General features: G+C 47.3%; 1 protein-coding gene across 2 annotated transcripts in view; it reads left to right on the top strand.

The window, feature by feature from the left end:
• The first annotated feature begins 1,850 nt into the window (after nucleotides 1–1,850).
• The window catches only part of SV2B (synaptic vesicle glycoprotein 2B), a 67,973-nt gene continuing 48,111 nt past the window's right edge, over nucleotides 1,851–21,712 (top strand). The window contains exon 1 of one of the 2 annotated variants that reach the window (XM_053954963.1): nucleotides 1,851–1,914. The gene's annotated coding sequence lies outside the window, so the exon portion shown is untranslated. Of the gene's footprint in view, nucleotides 1,915–1,986; nucleotides 2,136–21,712 lie in introns of those variants that run through there. The other variant, XM_053954965.1, reaches the window with a different exon arrangement.

Here is a 21,712-nt window from a genome sequence, read left to right on the forward strand (position 1 = left end):
CCATTCATCCTTTCCCCATAAATAAACTCTGACTAACTCATTAGAGCTCTGCGAAGTCAGAGTTAACCTGACAATATATTCCTTCATTTTGAAAGATGAAAATAGGGGAAGAGATGCGTGAGCTGCTCTTTAATGGCTCTCTGTGCTTGGGATTTTCAACCTAGAACAGAACCATTAGAGAAAGAGAGGGGGAAAGAGGGACAAAAAAAATAGTAATGTGTAGGGTGAACCTGGAGGATGCAGCTCTTAGGTGATGTATTTAGTCCAGTGCTGTCAGCACATGTCTTGCTTTACTCATTAGCTTGGCCCTCACACATAGACCTGCCAAAGTCCCCATTCTTTTTCTCTCAGGACTTTCTTACAGAATGGTTTCTGTTGGATTAGAGACATTGAAGCACCTCGTCCCCACATTGAACCACTCACAGGCCACGATGCTGCTGACGGATGGCAGCTGACATCACATCCCCTGGCCTGTCACAGCACGTGCCAGTGGCACCTTTTAAGAGCAGTGGCTCCTTGGAAAACTGAAGCTGGCCACAAATAGTTTTCAGCAAAATGTTTACCATGATGTTAATTTCTTATTTTTCTGGTGTGGTGCAGCCTCTCCAGCTCAGCTTTCCAGCTCAGGTAAGTTGATATTGCCACAGTGACTGCACTTTTGCCCTGAAATCTCAGCATCAGTGGGTTTTAGATAGTTCAGGAGCCCCTTTGGCTTGGAGGGCACAAATGCAGATTGTGTTTTGCAGCCTGAACCACCTCTCTGAGAAGGTAATGGGGTCACAGTGTTCAGAAGCACAGTTGGTGCTGGGATTTCCTGGTCTTCCAGGAGCTGTGCAGCCCTTTGGGTCGCCATGATAGTCAGGAGCTCCTGTCAAGCAGAAAGTAACAGGCTAATTTAAGGAAAAAAGTTTTATTATGCTTTGTGGAAACAGAGCCTTAATTAGAAAAGCTCAGAATCTTGGAGGAAAATATGAAATGCATTGAGGTGTTTGCCCCATTTCTCCTACGTTCAGTAATCCATTTCTCCTTTTCTGCAGCTCATTGGTATTGTGGGTGGCAAGGCTGGTGCTGCAGGAGTGAGAGCAGCCAGCAAGGGGCTGTGCTCCTGAGCAGCACTGAGCAGCAGGGCCCATCCAGTGGGATGTGTGTATATCCACACACCCCATCTGACCTGGGGGCGTGGACACCTTTCACAGACCCAAACCCTGACTTCTGCAGGATGTCACGCTGCAGTGTATTCAGTGTAAAACCCGTTTTTCCCCACTTCAAGCTGACTTTTTCCCCAGACCAGGCAGCAGCCATGTCCCTTTCTGGCAGGAGGCAATGTGGCATGGTGTGGCTTTGGCCCTTTGCCATGTGCTCTCTCCTCCTAACTCGTTTTTGGGTCTTGCCAACTCAATCCCTTCACAGCAAACCCACAGCACAGAGGACTGACAGCTATTTTATTGATATGCAGATTGATTCCATATGCATTTTATCTAAATCAGGCAGCAATACCAATAATCAGACTTAATGCCTGTATAGCTCTTTACATTGTATTTGTTATCTTCATTACTAATCCTGCTTATCAGGTGTAATTGAAGGTGCAATCAAATATTGCCTGGGACTTTCCCTTCTATTAAGGCCAGATTCTGGCTTTTGTAAGCAAATTTCATTAGCAGAAGTGGTGGAGGGAGGGGGAGGTAAGGGCTGTTTCTGGCTGGACAGCTGTCACCAGTGGGGAGCAGCAGCCACCAGGCTGCTGTCACTGCACACCTTGGAGAGGTGGAAACGCCCAGCTCCTGCTGCCACCGCCCTGCAGCCGCCAGCCTCAAATCGTGACCGCTCAGACTCGTTTAACCCCTGACAGACTGGTCAGCGGTTAAAGCTGGCTCCTCCTGGCTCCTGTTAGGACATGGACACTTCCAAGGACAGGTCAGCTGGGGCTCCTCTTGCAGATCGTGCAGGAGGGCTCAGGGCAGGAGAGAGGGACACTTGAGTGCGTGTGTGAGTGCTCTGTGTGCACCCTACACTTGTGTGAGTGTCTGTGTGTGGAGGCAGCCCTGAAAACCACCCTAAAAGCCCTGAGCTGACCCTCCCCTGGTCACACAGCACCCTGTGGTACCGATTGCCTCTCACAGCAAGTGCCCAGGCAGGTAAGCCATGGCTCTGGCAGAGCCATGAAATATGCATTGTTTGTTCATTTTTAGAGTTGTGCTTTCCCTCTAATTACCTTCCTTTCACTGCAAAGCCCGTGAGCCATCCCAGAGGCTGCTCCTTCACCACTTGACTTCTTGTTTTGCTTTGTACACCTTCCCCACAGCATCTGAGCACTGCTGAGGGAGGGTACCCTGCCTTGCCCAGCTCTGCACCTCAGTGCAAGGGTCCCTGGTGTCTGGTTCACGCAAGGATGCAAAAGAGAAACCGCTGAGGTGGGATAAAAGAGGAATATGGCTTGATTTTGACTGTGGGTCTCTGCTCCATTCACATGGATTGGCCAGATTTCCCATCCCACCATGCTTCACAGTAGATCTGTGAGCTTTGCACTGTGCTCAGTGAGTTCATGGGGTTAGATCAAGCTCTATTTGCCTGTGTAGTCATGTTGGTTAGTACACCTTCATGATTAGCCTTTACAAAGTCTCCTATTTCCCTGGGATGTAATAGCTTATATAATTTTATCCATCTCCATGCCAGGTATTTATTCATTGCAGCTCTACTTTGTTTTCCATTTCCTCCTTGCAGCTCTGAGACAGTCAGATGGCTGCAGATTTCATTAATGTGCTCTTTTGAACAGAAAGATGTTAGTCCTTCCCATCCTGCTGCCTTGGATGTCAGGCAGCCCATGAGGGTTCCTGCTGGCACCATATGGCACCACGGAAAGTGGCTCTGTCTGGCTGAGGTACCTGGATACGGGCAGCAGTGATTAACAGAGAGAGCACAGGAGGGTGCAGAGGTAATTAGAAACTCTGATAATCACAGTGCACTGGCAAAGAACGCCTCCCAGGTTTATTGCCTCCCTCTCTGTTCATTCTGCAGTGAGCTTTAATACAAGTTTACCTGAATGAGACCTCTGCTGCATGGGAAACAGTAGGAAGATGCAGGGACTTTCCTGGGAATGGAGACAAGCCCCCAGTGTCCCTGCTGTCATTTGGCCAGCCTGCCATGTCTCTCCTCTCTTCCAGTCCCTCCTGCAAGTGGAAGGTGACATGAGGCAGAGCAGCCTCCCTCCAACAGCCCCTGGGATGGAGCTGGGACTGCCCCGAGCCCTTTCCAGGAGAGCAGAGCATGAAGGGTGCTGTGCTTCCTGAGCATGACCCACGCATGGATCTGACTCCTGCAAACAGAGCTCCTGTCATTAGAGGAATTTGAACTATTAATGAGCTGGAGGACTCAGAGAAGCAGTGACAGGCAAGCAAGCAATGCTCAGTGGCATGGTGATAGACTGGCTCTTTTTAGCTTTGCCAAGGCCTTGATACTTGGCCTGTAATATGCAGGAGTTCTGGTAATAATTTGACTTCTGAAGTGCTCCCACATCAAAGTGACTGGTGCACTGTACCAAACACAAAATGCAATTAAGCTAATGTATTGTGCAAGGGAGAATAAAGCTGAACCTCAGATTCGAGTTCCAATTTTTATGAGTGGGTGTAAAAAAAAAAAAGATCTGAATTAATCACCTACTGTGTTTTCTGTATGGCAGTGATGCCACCAGTGCAGTCACAGGAACTGTATCAGCAAGCCATCAGATAAACAGAAAATTTAGAGGCCCAATTTGGAATGCTGTCAATTAGTACAAGCACACGTGAGCTGGAGATTCAGACCAGGTGAGCTGAGGGGGTGCAGTAACATACAGGCCAAGGAGGAAAGGTGGAGGATGTGTGTGGAGGAACCCTGGAAAAAGCCTAAGGAGTGACAATCTCTAGTGCTTATACAGCCTGGAGGGGCCAGTAGTGCCAGTGCTGGCTTACAGGAGGGGAAACTGAGGCACAGAGTGGGAAAGTGGCTTTCCAAATGTCATCTGCTGACAGAGGCAGGGTGGCTGGCTGGGGTTTCACTTCCACTTCTTTGCTCAAGTACAAGGAATTCATGCTGCCCTGTAAATCTGCCCCTGTTTTGTTTCTGAAAAGCCTGTGGATCCGTGCTGCTCTTTAGTTTTAGGTTAGGAGAAGCAGCAATGAAAATCTGTCAGTGACAATATTGTTCTCATTATCTGGACTAATTTGGGCACCTCTGCATGGAGAGATGTTGCCAAGTGTGGACATGCCCCCCATGTGCACTGGGAAGGCTTTCTTAGGAGCTGCATGCTTTTCTCCTCAGTAAGACATCTCCTCATGTTACTGCTTATCTCTTTTAATAACACAGAATGATGGGGATGGATTTCCAGGGCAGACTGTATTCCATGCTGCTGTGTCCACATGGTCTCCTTCCAGCACCAAATTGCATGGACAGTTGGCTATTTCCTGCTACTCTTCTGGCAATGAGCTTGCAAATTATAAACACAAGGGAATTTTAAACAGAACAGGCTTTTCCCAGGATTTTGTCTGAAACATGCCCCTTCCCTAGCCATCCCGGGGAGAGGGGTCTCAAATGTAGCAATGGTCTAATATATGAAGTGGAGAGATGAAGGATGCCCAGTCATGCTGGGATTCCCTTCTGCTTCCAGCTAGAAACATTCCTATATGTCAGCAATTACACACACAAAAAAAAAAAAAAAAAAAAAAAAAAATCCCTCATGTAATGAAGAACTCTGCTAGAGAGCTCCAACACTAGACTCTGGGTTGGATTTTATTACCCTGATGAAATTACACAAGCATTGCCTGTCTCTCCCTGCCTGCTGTGCAGCTTCTCGCTCTCTCCGCTGCTCCTCGGCTGCCTCCGCACGCTCCCTCCCCGCTGGCTCCGCAGCCGGGCTGGGGACGGCAGGGAAGCAGGTAGGACACGCTGGGCTCCCTCCCAGCGCTGGGGCTCCTGGGCTGGGATCCCCGGGGCTGCATCATTGGCATGCGGCGCCTGGCAGGACTGCATCAGTGCTAGAGGAGATGCGAGCGCAGAGCCGCGCTGCGCCGCACCGCCCCGGCCGCCGCTCCCCCGCACCTCCCGCACCGCCCCGGGGCCGCACAAGGTAAGAGCCAGGCGCTCCCTCTGCCCCACGGAACAGGGGGCAGCTGGCAGCCCGGGATCGGGGGGGCTCGGTGCCGGGCAGGGAAAAGAAATTAAAACAAAAGGTGCCGCTGGAAAAGAAGATGCGCAAGGGCGCAGAGTCGGTGGCTGAGTTGGGATGGATCGGTGGGAGCTGTAGGGGCCAGGTCAGTGCGATGAGATTGAAGGGGTCAGGGCAGTTGGGAACAATTTAAAGCAGCCCCGTTGTGCTGCCTTCGCTCTCTGCCGGGAGCCCAGGAGCTGCTGCGCTGTGGAGTTTTAACTTGGGCTGGAGCAGTTCGGACCGGAGCGCTCCTGGTGCGTGCTCCGTCCGGGGTGGACTGGCAGGGAGGAGGAGAAGCTGTTTGCTTGGGGACAGGGGCTGTGGTGTCCGCACGGAGCCGTGCGGGACTGTGGCGGTGCTGGCACCCCGGGGCTGTGCGGGTGTGCCTGTGCGCACCAACCCGAGCAGTCCTGCACCCCCTGCCATTGTCCCCCCTTCACCCTCCTCTCCACGAGAGCTCAGCTGCAGCTAAAGATAAAAATTGCAGTTAGTCTCCCCTCTTAGGAAGGGTTAAATGAAGCCGCTGAGAGAAAGCAGTGACCTGCGAGTTGGCAGGGCTGGCTGGCTCTCTGCACGGTGGCTGTGGTGGGATGCAGGTGCTGTGGTGACAAGTTCCCGTGCATGTGTGCATGCCCACAGCACATCCTGTAACACATCCAGGCACACATCTCTGCAGGGATTATTTTTCTTTTGGAGGACAAGTGTGGTTCAAGGAAAAATTTTATTACATGTGTCAAACTACAGCAATATGATCCATGACACCAAGAGCCTATTAAAAATAATGGGCAAAAAGTGGCCCTGCAAGGATATTACTTGTCAGGGATGACCTCATCTCGAGAAAAAAAAGGAGAAGAGTAACAGCCTGATGGTGATAACGTTCAGGGGAGGAGCATGCAGTGCTCCATGTGTGCTGAGGGGGATCCCTGACTATGTTCAGGTTGGAAACTTGTAAGCACCCACTAAAGCTTATGGGGGACTCCTGCCATGAGGAGTCAGAGTAGAAGCTTCTGGTAGGCTGAGAAAAAGTCATATGTCTGACATGACATAAAAACTGCTGTTTCATGTCTCCTCTGTGTCCCTGGTGTTACCACTTAAGGGAAGGGAGAGGAAAAGGCTTAATTCTCTGGTTTACTTAGCCAGATACTGAATATATAACAGCTCTGCACTGATCGCCCCAGGCACTGAGCCCAACCTCTGCTGCTCATTTGGGAATATACTTTAGTGCCTCTGCCCTAAAAGACATGGGGCCCTAACACTTCATGCAGTGGGATGTCTATGGTCAGACTCCTAGAGGACAGCCTGGAGGAAGAAGTGGGAGCAGATGCAGCATCCATGGCTTCTTCTGATTCTCAGTAGAAAAGACCTCTTCCATCAGAAAGAGGAGGGGAATTCTCCCTTCTCTGTAAGAGAGCTACCACAGGTAGCAGCACCCACACTGGGGCCCTGGGTCTCAAGAGTTCCAAGAGGTCCTAAATAACTCCTGTTGCTTCTCCTCCTCATGGCCCTGCTGTCAAAAGCATGTCCACCACTGTCAGATGAACTCAGCTGGAGATCAGATCTGCAAGGACACCTTAGGTTTTCCTAACACAACTTTGCAGTTGCATAATGTGGGTGCTGGGGAACCCTTTGGGAGCATCAAAGCCAGAACCAGAAAGCAGCTGACATGAGACAGCCTTCCACTTCAGCTTGCCAGATTCTGAGAGGTCTGTCCCACGAAGCAGCTTTTTGCACCTATTTGTGTTCTGGCACATCTTTAAATGAAAGTCTCTGGTACCTGACAACTTCTGATTGAAGGAGCTGAGCTGAGCTGAGCTGAGCTGAGCTGGAGGTGGAAGCCCACTCAGGTTCTGAGGCAGCCCCCAGCCTGCAAGTGCAGGGCTGGATGCTTCCCTAAAGTCAGCCTTGCACCTGCAGATGATTTCTGCCAGTTTCTGCTTACAGGCAGAGTGTGGGCCCCAGCTTCTGACAGCACAGTCAAAGTGTGAAAAATTCCATGAGGAGAGGAAGAGCACATGGGCAGGTACTTGGTACAGGAGGTGCAAAAGTCTAGTTTAGCCTGTAACTGCAGGGAAAAGGCAGGATGCTTGAGATGCATCCCTTTCATGCACCCATGGTGAAGCTGTCCCACCTGTACAGCACAGTGCTGGGCGAAATGGTGAGACAGGTCTGGTTTTGAGGCTCATCCTGCAACTGCCACAGCTCCCTTCCTTTCCTGAGCCAAATGACAGCCCCTGGGTCCTGCCACCTCCCCTCAGAGCTGTTGTGGGTGGCCTCTTCCTGGCCACCAAGTCCCAGGGTTGATGACAGTCCTGCTGGGGAAGCCAAAGCCAGCCTTTGAAAAATCCTCTTCCTGCATCGTCAAGCTGGCAAATTGATTTTCCAGCTGAACCTCTGAAATCGTTCTCTTCTGAAGAGATTATGGAATTACTCGTGTGCTAATGAATGCTTTAATGTTACGGTGACTAAAGTCCCGTAAAGACTTTAACTGCCAAAAAAAAAAAAAAAAGAAAAGGCATTGCAGGAAAGGGGAGCCTGTGGTGGCTGGGTCAGACCTCATTTCACCATCTGGGGAAGAGGAGAGGAGGAAAAATGAGAAGCAGGTGAGGAGACAAGCTCCAGAAAATAAGGAGAGAGAAAATGAGAGAAAAGCTTGCTGTAGTCTCCCAGGAAGCTGCTGAATTAATCAGGAATCCCTCCTGCATCAGTTTATCCCTCCATCTCTGAATGCAAGCAGGAAAGGTAACATGTTAACTATTCCCTTTTCACCATCTCTCTGGCTGTACCCTCTGGCAGCAGAGATAGCCCAGCTCATGGTGGCCCAGGGTGGGCACCAGAGCCCAGGTACTGGGGTAAGCTGTTGTAACCCCCATGGGTTATCCAAGTTTAGCACTTCTCTCTGCCCTGCTGATGCATTGCTGTCAGGCTCTGATGGCACCATGACACTGGTTTCCAAACATACAGTAAGAAAGTATATTCCCTGACACCCCCAACAAAGGAGTTTGCCATTTACTAGGGGGAGAACGTGCTTCTTGATGAGTCTTCATTGATCCTGCTGGTGTTCACAGAGCACAGTTTCACCTCTGCTTTACAAACCCTGGTTTGTAGGGTTACAACCAGGTTGTCCCAGATTTGAGCAAGAGCAGAGTTAACCCCTAAGATGGGACGGGGAAGCAGTGGAGGGAAAGCGTCTCCATGCCACAGGAGTTGCAATGCAAGGGGAAGGCTGGTTTATATTTAGGTTAAAGTCTCTGCACAGAATGGGTAATCCTCTTTTCATGAATTATCCAGGGGATTAGACAGCTTTAAACTCCCCCAGGCCTCCCCGGCTGCAGCCAGGCTCGGTGGGAGCCAGGGGGGCAATGGCTGGAGGGAGGGAGATGCCAGCAGGTGGCTGATGACTCATTTGGCTGCTGCCAGCCTTGCCAAGCACTCCAAGAGGTCACCAGGGGCCCAGACACAGAGTGACACAGGAGTGACGTGCAAGGCGAAAGGGAACATCCCAATTAGGAAAGAACATGGGGCTTTATAAATAATTCCAGAGACAAGGAGTGTGGCAGCAGGTAGGAGGAGGGACAAGAGACCCGAGGCAGCAGTTTTCCAAAGTGTAATATGCTTGCTAGACTTTTCCAAGCTGTTTCTCTAACCAGAAAAAGGGATGCTTTTGGAACTGCAGCTGATCCATCCGAGGAGATGCTCCAAACCCACCTGCTTGGGCTGGCTCAGCAAATGCAATTCTGGGGATGCAAGTCAGGTTCATCTGTTTGGAGTGCGAATGGATCACTGTCAATACTCCATTAAAATGTTGAAGGGAGGCCAACAGCGCAGCTCAGGGACAGTGAGGGGGTGGGGAAGAATGGGATGCAAACAGGGAGGCAGGCTAGATTGCACCAAAACCTGAATATTTCACTCCATTATGGAGCAAATGCCCATAGCAGATTTCTGTTCTTTACCTAATGCACAGATGCTAGAAAAAAAAGAGTCCTATCACTAATCTCACCCTGGGGGCCCATTCATGCCACAGAAGAGATATTCTTGACCCTCTACATGTGGGGGTCAAAGCTCTGGGGGACAAAGCTTTGGTGGGGAGATGAATGAAAAAGGCTCAACTGTGGAGGCTCGGCTGTGGCTGACACCCAGCTCCTCAAGGATGACAAGGGGGCTCTTCCTCCTTGAGCCAAAGGCAGTGGAAAAAGCCATTAGGGAGGACCAGTTCATGAAACAGGAACAGAGTCCTTGTGTCCTAGCTGATTTTCTGTCTGTGAGTTTGTGGCAGGGCCACTCTCTTCCTGCCCTAATCTCTAGAAGCTGGCATCTAGCTCTAAGCCAGTATGGTTTGCCTTCCTTCACTCAGTTTTCCAGGCTGTAGCTAAGAAATCAGTGGGCTTTTTTCCCCCAGTTCTCTTCACAGTTTACTGCTGTCTAGACACGTAGCCACCTTGCCCTGGAGTTACATCCCCCTGGACCTGTGGACCCTCACAGTACAGCTCTTATCCCCCAGACAGCCTGGTCACCCTGGTGTGGATTGTGGAAAGATCAGGTTTATTCATGGGGAAGTTGAGTGCACCAAGACACTTTATTTCCCCTGCATTTAAATCAATTTATTCCACTCTCTGCTGCTTATCCTACATAAGCTAAATCAGGATTTTGACCCTGTGTTTTCCCCTGCCCAGAACTGGGACAAATTGAAAGCCGTGTTCTCCTGTTCAGCATTCTCTCTTTTACTCATATAATCCAGAGGATGCTGTTTAAATAATGTCAGGGGAGCCTGAATTTAAGAGGGAATAAAAGAACAGTCTCCCAACTCACTGCTAGGATGGGGAATTCTGTGGCAGCTCCTGCCTTGCTCAGACACACAGGCAGAGTCAGTACCAACCGTGGCTTGTTTCTGCCTGTAAAGGCAGAGCTAGAAATCACTGGAGAAAGCCTGGGTGAAAGAGAGAAAGCAAAGAAGGAAAAAACCATGGAAAGTCTTTGCCTTTAATGTGAGCTAATGTCTTTCCTCCCTTCGTCGTCGAACATCCTCAATTTCCTGTTTAACTTAAAGTCAACACATCTGTCATGTCAGCATCGCCCGCTGCCTGGTTTCCCCAAGCACCCCCTCCCATCTGCTCTCCCTCCTCCCTCCCATCCCATTGCTCCGTGGCTGGGGGTGTGTGCCTGCGCCGCTGTTCTCTGCTGGCTGAGGGACTCTTCCATAGCTCCTGCTTCAGTACCTGCATGTGCTCGCAGCGGGATGATCGCCTTGGCTTGCAGAGCATTTACTTCTAATCTCCGGCTTGTGACATCCCAGCAGAAAGGGGCAAACCTTTCAGGAGCAGCTCCGCGGGCTAGAAAGAGGGGAAATGGCTGGTGAACGGCTGTGGTGAGATACTTCCTAGTTCTGGTAAGCAATGATGCTTTTCTCCTTGGTCCCATTCTGGGCAATCAGTGCAGATGCAAAAGTAATAGGGCTTAGCAGGGTAGAAAAGCAAAAGGAGGGAGCTAAAAAAGAGACAGGAAAAATAAAAACAGTGAAGCTCATTTGGTTTGCAGTGAAGCTTTTCCAGGGGTCAATGCTCATCAAAGCAAATTAATTTACTGTTAAGTGAGAGACTGGGAATCAAGCAGATCAATGTGTGAGCCTGGGCAGCTGGACCAGCTCTCTCCCACTGGCAGATCCATTGCCTACCCTGTATCTTTTTTCCTTTGTGATTTCCAGCTTGGTCTGATATTTTCCATGTTGTCCTATGTGAGCTCCTACCTGAATGCTGCTTTTTCTGCCCTGTGCTTGTTATTGCAGGACTTGTGGGAAGTCATTCATAAATTCCTGCCCCTGAGTTGATACATAAAGCCTCTCAACTTTCCTAGCTGATGAACTACCTCCATCCTAAAGTCTAACTGCATTTTTCACTGAAACCAGTCCCCTAGGTTCTGCCAGTAGGTGATATAGAGAGAGGTGCAGATGAAGATGTTTGGAAGGAAGAGGGTCTCACTGGACACTCTATTGGGACCATGAGCTGTCTGATGTTCTGGACATGGGATTACTCCAAATGAGAGGTTTGCAAGTCATTGTCTCACGGGAGTCTCAAAATAGATGTCCTGCATCTTAGTTGAGTGACAGCAGAGCTCTTATACCAGGGATGAATTTAGGGCCCTTGTTTAAAGAGGATCAGGGAATAATAAACCTAAGAGCAGCCTTTGCAATCTGGCTGTATTGAATCTGCAAAGGTCTGTACATAACAAAAAAACAGAGGAGAAATGTAGGGGGGGGGGGCTTTGGCAATTTTTCTATCAGGTACAAAGATATGACCTTCTTGACAGACCTGTGTTTCACCCAAAAGTTGGTGCAGGATCTGGGGATACCAAAACATTTTTTTCTAGATTTATTTATGACAAGCAGAATTAAAACTAGTTCTGGAGAACATTTCAGAGATGACTTGTTTATAAAAATATTCCTCTCATGATGTATTCATGCAGAAACCTCCACTTGCTAAAAACTCACACATTTCCTACTCTTTGATGTTAGATGCTGTGGCACTGAGAGTAAGTCACTTTGGGGTTTGTGATTATTTTAGAGCAACCTAGACATTTCAAGCACAAGTTACATTAAATTTAAAGAAAAAGATCCTCTTCTCTTCAGCAGCAGGGTTCAACTTGGGTTTTGTGTCAAGTGTGTTTTGGGGGGACAATCTTTTGACCAAATCTGTGTGGTAAGCAGAGGGTGAAGAGAACACAGGGAACTGGAAGGGGCTTTGCGTGACTAAATCCCAGCACAGGGCAAGAAGGAAAGAGTGCATGTGCAGGAATTGCCCAATTTGTTGTCTTTGGGGGGTTGATAATGTGAGGAAATCATCTTAGAGAGGACAGCTTTTGTGTCCTTTAACCAAAACACCATGGTTTGTTTCAAAAGGTTGAAAATCCTTCATGTTACCTGGAACATTGCTTCTGAACACCAGTAATGTCTATAAATGATTTTTATTGTTGAAATATCTTCTAAAACCTGCAGTAATGTTGATGCCAGAGTACCTCTGCTGTCAGTTAGATGTTGTGAGCACTTGTGCCACATTCAGTCTGAGACGCTGGCCAATGGTGACTGTGCTTTCCTGTCCCTCTGCAGTGCAGCCTGGCACAGTTAATTTCCCCTGTTTAATTAATGGCTCTGTAATATTTATAAAGAAAAAAACCTCATACCCATCTGTGATAACTTCGGTGCTTCTGCCAAGATGAAATTCTAGGGCCAAATGAATATTACAATATGCTGGATATAGAGATGTTTATAATGTTCCAAATTTCCTGAGCCATCCTGATTTGATAATGGAGAAGTGAAGGACTGATCCTAAAGTCTTTGACTCTGCATAGAAACAGAATTGAATGTGCTACAGAATTAATGAATGTTATGACTTTAATTGAATTTTAGTCTTTTCTTATGGACATTTGGATTATAAAGGATGGATTTCCCTTGTGAAAAAAAATCCATTTGGTGAGGGCAGGGAGTCATATGGGATCCTAAATGAAGAATACTCCACATCATTCCTGTGATGACACTTGGCATCAGTCATTATCTCTTCAAGACAAGGCAATCAAGAAGATGGAAGATGAAACCTTTCCTAGCCAGGGAGACTTCCACATTATTTAATTGAAATTGGAATCCTGTCACCTCATGTCTCTCCAGATTTTTCTTACCACATCTGCTAAATTACCACCAGCTATTTGCGTTTGAAATGAGTGCTTCCTCCCGCACAGCCCATCTGCTCAGCCTGTTTGTTCTTCCCGTGCAGTCACGACTTAGTGAGCAGGGTTATGGCAGAGCTCACTGGTGTTGGGGGGAGAAGGAAGATGGGATTGATTGAGGTGGCCTGGCAGATTCCCTTGGCTGTGCTGAATTTGAAAGAGGAGCTGGTTTAAAACTGAGGGAAGAACCTCTTATGAATAAGATTTTAGTCAGAGAAAGGGAGCTGGGGATCTCAGGCCATTTTGAGGACAGTTCTTCTCTTTTTCTAGTAGTGTCCCAGGGAATCTTTACAAACAGATGTCAGAGAGTTTCCAATATCTAAGGTGGAAACTCACCTGGGCATATTCTTGACTGCCCTAATGCCAGGGATGGAGAAGAAATTACAGCTTCTCTTGCTTGGAGGTGATTGAAATTTGAGAGCACTGTAAGTATTCTAATCTCCCTCATTAAAGTTGGAAGGGCTACAGGTCTTTGAGATGTTTTCTGGTCACCTTCATGTGTCAAACCTGGAGATATGACTGCAGATAGAGAGGGATGCAATCAAGATCTACAAAGTTGTGATGTGAAGGAGACAGTCAGTAGGGCTGCTGACCTCTCTTCTCAAATCCAAGACCCAGGCAACATCAGAATTGACCAAGAGAAGCCAAGTACAGCTCCAAGATGCCTCTTGGCATGAGGACTGGGTCAGGTTTGATTCTGGGCAGGCTCCTCCAGGAGATGCTGCAGGACTGTGAGGGCTCAGTGAAACACTGATTCAGTGTTTCCAGTCAAACTCGGTGTTTTGCTGAGCTTCACAGCAGCTCTTGTGGAAGATGAGTTTGCAGGAAGCTGGAATTCAGCAGCTCCCAACTGGATGATGGATGGATTTATCCAAGCCCTGGTTCTCAGCACAGCAGCTGCCTCCTTGGCTTCCTACCCTCCCAGGCTGGGAGTTAGGCATGGTGTCCTCTGAGCAGCACTGCAACGTGGAGACTTTCCCAGTCCTGGCCTGGAGATAATCCCTGTGGGGTGTTCTGTAAAATGTGAGAGGTGAATAAATCCCTGCAGGATGTTTTTCACCCTGGGGAAAGTGCTGTGGGAGCCAATCTGCTTGTGCACATGATAGGCTTCACACCCCTCCTGCTCTCGAGGTACTGCAGTGGTAAACTGAAGACAGGTGTCCTCTGTCAGCACACAAGTGGTGTCTCAGGGATTGCTCCCACCACGTCCCTCCTGGCAGCAGGGAAAAACCTGTCTCCTCCAAGGGACACTTTTCTTGCCCTCTGTGGCAGGTGGTCAGGCTGCTGCAGATTAACTGCTGTAATTATTGCAGCTTACAGGTTCCTGAACTTATATCCACACCCTTCTCAGGCATGCAGGACTCTCCTGGTGTCTCCTCTCTCCCTTAACACTCAGAGGAGACCCCTGTAGAGGAGGTGGTTGTGACTTCTTTGAGGAACCTCATTTATGTTGCAGTTCTTTAAGCAGTGATGGTCCTCCATCAAGTCCAGTTACACCTTGTTCTGCAGCCCTTGTGAGTCACACTCCCCGGGGGAGTAGCACATCTGGGGAATCAGGTTAGAGGCAGATTAGATTTGATGCCTCCAAGGGGATGATTGAGGGTTTGAGGGACAAGAATGGAAGCATGAAAAATTCTTCTCCAGCTGTACTTGGCACAGAGGGTGTGTTGCACAGATGGATAAAAGTTCCTACTGATGGATAAAAGTTCTTTTAGATTTATAAACTATCCTGGGTGGGTGGATCCTGATGTCATTCTCAGGACTATAAATCCAGTAAAATAAGTAAAATTTCTTTGGCCTTATACCAGAATAAGAGATAGATGGGCTACTATGAGAGATATGGCACCTCATAATTCCATAAAACAAAAAGTGATAATTCTGCTCTGTACACAAAGTCCAGGGCTCTCTCTGACCTGATAGATGGGAAGTAGGAGATTTGTGGCCACAAGAGGTGTGGGCTTTTTACAAAATGACAACTGGTTCTCAAATGCTTTCAGCACTCTACAAAGGAGAATATCTGACCCAAATTCCTCTCATCTGCTTCCACTGAAAGTGAGAGTAGGAGCCAGTGGGATCAACCATTTCTTGGGGGAGTTAATCTGTCCTTCTACACCCCTAAACCAATGCACTTGCTGTCCAGTGCATTTCAGACTGTTTCATTGCAGCAATCCAGTGTGCATTAATTATAAGTGTGTGTAAATGAGGCATTAAATTATTTATTCGTAGACCCAGATTGAGAAATCCCAGTGGTTTCTTCTCCTGATGTGTAGCTGCTCTTGAAAAAGTCAGACTTCCTGGCACTGAGGAGGAGATGAGGAGTGTTCACTTTCAATTCAGCCCCAAAATTGCTGGGCTTGGTGCAGGCTGAGCCTCCCTGGTGGGCCAAGGCAGGCTGTGACCAGCATGAAGGGCGCAGGGAGCCCATCTCCAGTGGGGCCAGCACGTGCATGACAAATCCTGCTGTCAGCACTGCCAGTCACTGGCCCTCTGGGGCCTGTGGTGATGCCCTGATGTTGGGACACCCTTGGGAAGACAGGGAATGCCTTTTGCATTCTCAGAGCCAGAGGATGGGAATTAAGAGTAATTTTAATTAATCTTGTACTTATTATTTATCACTAATTGGTTATGCTTTTGGTGCTTTTTTTTTTCCTTCTTTTAGATAAGGGTGTTTAGGGTTGGTTATTAGTATCTATTTCATACTTCTAGCAGGAGAGGATCCTTTGTTCTTAGGAGCTAAGACAGTGCAAACCATCAGAGAATGCTGCCTGTGCTGTGGCCGTGCCTGAATTAGTGCCTGGGGGTGCTGGCAGCACAGACACCCCCAGCCCAAGGTGCCCAGCAGCAGGGGAGGGACAAACCAGAGCCTTGCTGCTGGGCTGCTGGGCACTGGGGATCTTGCAGAGATCAGGGGCTTTGGTAAGAAACATTCGCAGACCATTTCTGACCAGAAAGCATTTGGTGTTTTGACATGATTTCGGAAAGTCAGGCATGACTAAAGCAGGTCACTTTGGGGTCTCCCCAAAAAAATAAAATAAAGCCTTAAGGCTTTATTTCCAAGCTATCCTCCTAAAGCATGGTGGCCACCAACAGAGTCTGTGCTGAATGCTGCAGAGCCAACCCAGATGATGTCCTTTCAACTCCTGTAATCCCTCTGACACACACAGGACAGGCACTAAGGGAATGAGGAAAGATTAGGAAAAGCCTAATTTTGCCCCCCCAAACACCCTGCAAATTCTGCAAAGCCTCATCTATAGCCAAAGCTTACACCCTGCCTGCTGTAAAACCAGAAAGAAATGGGAGAGAGATCAAGTCCTGCTGACTCACAATTACAGGGTGCTGAGCACAGCAATTTCCCAGCCATCACTAGGAAAGGAAGTAAGATTTACACCTGGGAAGCGTCAGGGAATTTGGAAGGGAGGAATAAAAAATAAGATGCTTCAAAGCCATGCTGTTTGAAAGCTAAAGCAGAAGGCTGAAACAGGGCTCACATTTGGCTTTCTCCAGAGCAAATTTGTAGAGGAGGCAAGCTCTCAGGATGGAGAGAGGCTTGGTGAGGATGAGAGCCCTCATCCCCCCTCGCCCGCTCTGTGCCAGGCAGCTGCTGCTGGTCCCTGCTGTTCCAGGCCATGCAGCTGATTAAATATTGAAAAGGTTTCGTTGCTGTTGCTTGAAAAGCTTCTGTCTGGATGAAAATGAAGTTATGTGAGGACAAGTTTGTGCTGGTGAAATTAGTCTCTGTTTGAATACATCTGGCCGTACCATACAAACAGACCCAAAATAGCTTTGTGGGTTTTAACAAAAAGGCACCATCAGGACATGGGTTTGGGTTCCTCATTTTCAGAGCCAAGGTGTGGGAGTGCTCAGGGAGGTGGGGTTTGCACATGGGGGTCAGGCTGAGCTGTCAGAGACCTTGTGGCATCAGAGGCTGTTGCAGGTGCTCCAAGGCTGGTTGTGATGGGAGCCAACACCTGAGCTCTGTGTGTTCACACAACAGCTCCAGGCTCAGCTCCCACACAGCCCCAAAACCCTGGGAGAGACAGTGATGGGGGAAGTGAAGGCAGAGAGAGGGGAGGGATTTGTGATGGGATAAAGGCAGAGGCAGGAGGAGAGCTGGGATTAGAGGTAGGGGCCAAAAGTGTGAGAGATTGAGAGGGTTGATCTGTGGGCTGTGACTGCAGGGAGTGTCATAGCAGCACAGCTTGGCCTGAGACATTTTGTCACTTTATGCTGTCAGAAAAGACACATTTCAGCAGGAAAACTACCTTCATTGTCTGAGTGTCCAAAACAGGCATGCAAATCTATCTTGTGATCAACGGAAAACTTGGGGAAATGTCTCTGATCTCATTAGTGTAAGTATAAACAGAGAAAAGATATCAACTTGATTAAAATGCTGCTGTAATCTGCAGAGATGTGGGATAATCTGTCCTGAAAGCACCAGGCCACCAGCAGGCAGGCAGGGAGCCTGGAGGAACAGGACAGGATGGGTAAAAAGCTGCTGGTCCCTCTGGGTCATGAAGAGGTTCAGACAGAGGAAGGAGACACAGGCTTTCCATCCTTCCTGCAAGGGGAATTTAGCCCTTGCACTGGACTGCATTTATTTTAATACATAATCATCACTGAGAATGGATTTCTGGTTGTTTTATCTGTAAATTAAGTCAAATTTTGTCATAATTTTATGAAATATTTCTAGAGTTTGATGGTTGCATCCAGTGGGAGAGAAGTCCAGAAATGCCTGTGAGTAAACATGCAAACAAAGCTTTGCTTACTGACAGCCTGAGTGAACTAGCCAGCATTTGCTACACAAGGCATTTGCAGCTAATTTTTTTTCCCAATGATAAGGAGAAAAGAGATATTTATCTTCCTCGCTCAAAGTGAGGTGTTATGTCCACAGCAGAATCTTTGTTTTCATTATTCTTTGGACCTTGAAACTTGATTTCAAAAATTCCATGAATCAGTTCAGTTAATGGGAGTCGTTAAGCAGTTTGTGGTTTTTTTTAGTATTTCATGACAGTTAATTGCATTTGATTAGAAGAACATAGTCACAGGAGGGCTGATGGATGGCTTCTCATCTGAGCAAATCTGGATTAATCTATAGCCCTAAGGTTGTGGTCCATAATATAATTGAAATCAAATTAAAAATCGAGACTGCTATTAAAATGGGATGTGTGTTCATAGTGAAAGTCGTTTACTATCATTTTGGCATCTTTTTCATTCTTTCAGAGCATCTAGTGTAGCTCTTCAATTTCAATTATTTTTTCATAATTATAAGAAAAGTTTTTGTACTGGGAAATATTCCATCTGGAAGATTTCCAAAATAAAATATTTCTTTTGACATTTAAAAATCAAATTCTGAAATGGTTTTGAATTCCTACTAGATTTAGATAAGCTGTTCGATTAAAAAAACATCCAGAATTTCCATCTCCCAACAGTGTACTGAAAAATGCAGGACCTCAATTATTTGATTAACTGTTGCTGAGGGTTTTTTCCCTCCTATGTGCTATGAAATAATACCATGATTTTGGCACGCTTACAGCATCTGAGCCCATGTGGCTCAGCAGAAATGCATGGCAAGTCAGGAAGCAAATGAAGTCTGTTACATCTGTACTATGCAGCTTTTCCCTCAAATGGGAAGGAATGCCCAGCCTGCCAACCCCCCAAGTTGGAATTAAGCCCCCCAGGTAAATAGGTCAGGTCAGAACAGACCCTTTCCAGGGGTCTTGATCTCCTGTACATCTTCCTGAATGAGAGGATTTTCCCCTTGAGGTGCTTTGGGAAGGCAGCAGCCCGAGGACTGTGGGATGGGGGCTCAGGGCTCCATCAGAGTTTGTGGCACCTGAATTATAGGACACAACCTTTGTCTTTTTCCAATTAATAAGTGTAGCTCTCATTCAGTTTCTTCCTTTAATCCCTCCTTTCTATCAGAGTAAAGTGTGTGGGAGGAATTCTCTGTGGAGGGATGTCCCCAGGATGGGAAAAGCTCTTTGGCTGCAGGAGTGGTGGTGCAGTGGAGCTCAGGGACAGACACCAACAGACACCCAGGGATATCCACAGACACCCCTTTCCCCTGGGGAGCTGGCAGGGGCTTCAGTGGCCTTTAAACAGCAGCAAAACCAGCAGCTCCTTGCCCTGCCTTTCCAGCACGTGGGAGGTGGCAGCTGGTGGATCCCTGCCCTGTGGGGGTACTGGGGATAATGGAGCTGCTTCCCTGATTAACTCTGGCAGGGCTGCTGAGTTAATTAGTGGGCAGATATAGGATACTAGGCATTACTAATTTGTCCACAGATGCAGCTTGGAGCTGAGTGGGTTTGGGATGCATTTCGTCCCTGCTGTTAGCAAAAATAATTTTCAATATCTGTTTCAAAATGTTTTAAATTCCCGTTTTAGCAGGAGATGCTTCTGCTCTTTCCACTGTGAGACTCCATCATGAGGTTCAATCTACATGAGATTTCAGTCCAGAATCTTCCTACATGGCTGCATTTCACATCCATCTGGCCCTGTTTGCTCATGTCTGGATTTGTGCCTTGCCCTTGACAGGCATGGTCATTCAGGTTTCATCTTCTCACTAGGAAGGGGAAATCTTGTTTGCTCCAGGTGAGGGAGGTCCAGTTAAACAAGAGAGGCTCCTGAGAGGTGCCTAGAAATAATTCATTTACTGTGGTTGCAGAAGCAGTGGCTTGTTCTGACCAGTCATGTGTGGTTAAAACACATAAAGGCAGAGATCTCCCAGGATCCAGCTGATATAGAAAGGACAGGCAGGACCCTCAGTCAAAGCCTTTAGTAATTTCACAGGTTTGCATGAGCTTGGGGCATCCCAGTGAGAATTCCTGTCCTTGCAGCTGGAAAAGAGCTGTAACCAAATGTTCATTACAACAGCAGCCATGGCATGATCTGTGCATCAGCAACTCCATTTCCTGCTGGTTCCAGGTAGGCAAATGTTTTCTTTGGGAGTGTTCTGGAGACTATAAGTGGTTTGGATTGGGATATTGTGCTTGTGCTGCATCTGCTTTCATCAGATCCTTCTTCTATAGGGCATCAGAGATAGCATCTTCTGAGTGGATGATGGAAAAATAGGTGGAGTAAAAAGGGAGAAAGGTTGAAAATGGAGTTACCTGTTAGTTACTACTCAGTTACTCATCACAGAGGAGTTTTCTTACTTTTTTCCTCAGTGATTGCTGAGTCAAATGTGCATAGCACACTTTACCAAACAAGCCTGTTCTGCACACTTATGCAGAGCATTTCTTGCTTGAAGATGGAGTCAATTACTGTGCATGTATTTACCCAGCCCAAGGAGCCTGCCAGGCTCCCATCTATATTTCATCAGCCTCAACCCTCCCCGAGGCTTGCAGCACTTTGCTCTGGCTGCAGTGAAGGGCTCCTCCAGTGCAAAAGCAACAATGACTCAAGAGAAACACACAGACAGATGAAGTTCCTTGGATTTAACCTCTCCTGGCAGCCTTGGCCTTATCCCCTTAATGCTGGGTGGCATTTGGATGTTCTTTTCAGCAGCCAGGTACCACCTGATGTTTCATCTACCTGCCACTGGGCTGATGTAGAGAACAAGCTGCTCCTCACACACTGTGCAAGTTGGAAGCCAACAGCAGTGCTTACCCCCTCCTGCCACGCTGTGGTGTCTTTTCCATCTTTAATTCATGTAAGGGTTAAAGAAAGGTCTCTTAAATTCTGGCTCAGTAGTACAGCCAGTGCAGGCTCACACTTACAGGTTACTGCCAGCAATTTGATTTTCAGCAACCCCGCTGATGAGGTTTCTGTCCCCTCAAGATGCTGTCCTTCAGCCCCAGAAATGTTGCTGTCAGAAAGCTTTGTCTAAACTTCAGCATCAGTTTGAATTTCAGGTTTGGCATCTGCTGCAAATATCCCAGCAGAGTTGGGTCCAGCTGGAAAGTCCCTTGGTACTACCCAGTGAAACCAATGGGTTCATGGAAAAGAGAAACTCCCCATCTCTCTTTGAAGAACATGTTCCTTCCCTCTGGTCAAAGAATGTTCATCCAAAAATTTCATTCTCAAAAGAAAAGGGATCTGTTCTGGACAAACTGGAAATGTTTGAGAAGCAAATGTTTCCCTTTGTCCTTTTACATTGAAAATTACTGAAGCCGCTGCAGAACTCTGAATGAGGAAAATACAGACAAATTTTCAAGAAAAATATTATTTATGTAAAGAAAAAGAATTATTAGCACCTCTTTTTTCATAGAAAACCAGTCTATTTTTAATGCATTTTCCTACTTTATCAGCCTGCTGAAACAAACAAGCAAGGACTAGAAAAGAGATTGATTTTTTTAACTTTCAAAGTTATTCCCCTGATTTCTAGTAGATTCCCCAATTTCTGGGCTCTTAGTCAGAATCATGTGGAAGAAACAATGTCTGTTCCTCTCAGCAGGGCTGTGTTTTTAGAAGAGAAAAGGTAAGGTGAAAAAGAGAAGTAAGGTGGTTATTCTTCAAGTAACATATGGGCTTTCCAATAGTGATCCCACTGTTTTATGATTTTGATTTTACTTTAGGATTGAAATACAGTGGGTCTTGTTGGTCTTTGAACCCATCTGTGTCCATGTGTGATTTCTTTACATTGCTTTTATTGTGGAAAGAATAAATGACACATTAGAGTTAAATCTTCAGTCACTGATAGTGCAGTTCACTTTTCTTGCAGCTGGGATCAAGCCAAAGGAATAATTGTATCTGTGCAATGCATATCTCTGAAATCTCCAGCTCACATTGCTCTGGGATCCCAACACAGGTGATTTTATTGCAGTTAATACCTGCTGTAATTAGGAACCTAATTAAATATCCTCTGATCTTACCCCTCTCAGA

Source organism: Vidua chalybeata, chromosome 13 (genome assembly GCF_026979565.1).
Source record: "Vidua chalybeata isolate OUT-0048 chromosome 13, bVidCha1 merged haplotype, whole genome shotgun sequence".
NCBI lineage: Eukaryota > Metazoa > Chordata > Aves > Passeriformes > Viduidae > Vidua > Vidua chalybeata.